Source organism: Mandrillus leucophaeus, unplaced genomic scaffold, assembly GCF_000951045.1.
Source record: "Mandrillus leucophaeus isolate KB7577 unplaced genomic scaffold, Mleu.le_1.0 Scaffold475, whole genome shotgun sequence".
NCBI lineage: Eukaryota > Metazoa > Chordata > Mammalia > Primates > Cercopithecidae > Mandrillus > Mandrillus leucophaeus.
Window position 1 is genome coordinate 1,484 of NW_012105087.1, and position 373 is coordinate 1,856.

Here is a 373-nt window from a genome sequence, read left to right on the forward strand (position 1 = left end):
TTTATTCAACCCAGCCGAGACACTTAGGAAATAGAAAAGAACACACATTAAACATTGGGAGTGGGTTCTCCCGATACTGCACCAGCAGAGTCCTGGGTGACATGCTGTCTCCTGCCAGCGGCTCCTGACTCCTGTTTTCTACAGGATGGAATTGAGAGGAGCAGGGCTGAGGCCTCTCAGTGCTGTTTATCCATCTAGCTGTGGTCTTCCTAAGTATCTCTATCAACTGGAGGCTGAAGGACTGTGGCTTCTCTAACCAAAAGAGTCTAGTGGGTTAACAACTGTCAAGAGCAGTCAGTGGTTCTGCAATACAATCCTCAGCCAAGGATCCCTCCTGTGTTACAGATGGATCTGCTAAAACAAGCCAACACTG

The 373-nt window shown here is 48.3% G+C and overlaps 1 pseudogene across 1 annotated transcript in view; it reads right to left on the minus strand.

Moving 5' to 3' along the window:
* Positions 1 to 301: 301 nt before the first annotated feature.
* Positions 302 to 373, minus strand: part of LOC105550294 — a 931,651-nt pseudogene continuing 931,579 nt past the window's right edge. Inside the window, exon 17 of the transcript XR_001007683.1 lies at positions 302 to 320. The product of XR_001007683.1 is annotated as a neuroblastoma breakpoint family member 16-like (transcript). The remainder of the gene's footprint in view (positions 321 to 373) is intronic.